Genomic DNA, 1,595 nt, shown 5'->3' with positions numbered 1-1,595 from the left:
CCGGTGGCTCCGTCCGGCCCCGTCACCCGCGCTCGCGCCGGTATTCATTGTCCGAGTCTCCGGTACTCGCGTGATGAGTACGTCCTCGCCGCCTCCGCCATGGAGCCGTCGCCCATTCCTGCGTCCGCTCGCGCTGCCCTCCGTGATCCTCACTGGCTTGCGGCAATGCAGGAAGAGTTCGACGCTCTTCAACGGAACCGCACCTGGACCCTGGTTCCCCGGCCTCCTCGCGCCAACGTCATCACCGGCAAGTGGGTCTTTCGCCATAAGACTCACTCAGACGGTACACTTGAGCGCTACAAGGCTCGCTGGGTGGTCCGCGGTTTCCGCCAGCGTGCTGGAGTTGACTTCACAGAGACGTTTGCCCCGGTTGTCAAACCGGGCACGATCCGCACCGTCCTCCAGCTCGCCGTCTCCCGCGGCTGGCCTGTTCACCAGATGGATGTCTCCAACGCCTTTCTCCATGGCCATCTTGAGGAGTAGGTGTTTTGTGAGCAACCCACTGGCTTCGTCGACGCTTCACTTCCCGGCCATGTGTGCCTGCTGTCTCGCTCTCTTTACGGGCTAAAGCAGGCACCCCGAGCCTGGTACCAGCGGATCGCCGGGTTTCTTTAGACACTAGGCTTCAGCGTCACTCGCTCGGACGCCTCACTGTTTGTATATCGCCACGGTGACACGACTGCCTATTTGCTGCTTTACGTCGACGACATCATCCTGACAGCCTCCTCTGCAGCCGTTCTTCAGCAGATTACTCTACGGCTGCGTGACGAGTTTGCTATCAAGGACCTGGGTGCTTTACATTATTTCCTTGGCATTGAGGTCGTTCGGCGTCCGGACGGTTTCTTTCTTCATCAGCAGAAGTATGCACATGAGCTTCTTGAGCATGCTGGCATGCTCAACTGCCATTCTGTTGCTACTCCTGTCGACACGAATGCCAAGGTCTCTGCTCTTGAGGGTTCGCCTGCGTCGGATGCTCCTTTCTACCGGTCTATTGTCGGCGCTCTACAGTACTTGACTCTCACCAGACCGGATCTTCAGTATGCTGTACAGCAGGTGTGTCTCCACATGCACGCCCCTCATGACTCTCATTGGACTCTCGTGAAGCGGATCCTTCGCTACATCCGCGGCACGATGTCCCTCGGGTTGACACTTACGGCGTCCACTTCTCTGGAGATGGTGGCTTACTCCGATGCAGACTGGGCCGGCTGCCCCGATACTCGTCGGTCCACCTCTGGCTACTGCGTCTACCTTGGTCCTTCCCTCGTATCGTGGTCGTCCAAGCGACAACCCACGGTTTCGTGCTCTAGCGCGGAGGCTGAGTACCGAGCTGTGGCCAACGCTGTCGCCGAGTGCACCTGGCTTCGACAGTTACTTCAGGAGCTACATCACGATGTCTCACAGGCTACGGTTGTCTACTGTGACAACGTCTCTGCGGTGTACCTCTCCGCCAACCCCGTTCATCATCGCCGGACTAAACACATCGAACTGGACATTCACTTTGTGCACGAGCAGGTGGCTCTTGGACGCATGCGGGTTCTACCTTTGAGGAGTTCCGTTCCAGTCTCTGCGTCACTGGCGCCGCTTCGACTGCGCGG

The sequence above is a fragment of the Triticum aestivum genome, chromosome 3B (genome assembly GCF_018294505.1).
Source record: "Triticum aestivum cultivar Chinese Spring chromosome 3B, IWGSC CS RefSeq v2.1, whole genome shotgun sequence".
NCBI classification, from domain to species: domain Eukaryota; kingdom Viridiplantae; phylum Streptophyta; class Magnoliopsida; order Poales; family Poaceae; genus Triticum; species Triticum aestivum.
The sequence above is the reverse complement of the archived record's forward strand: the minus strand, read 5'-3'. Positions refer to the sequence as shown.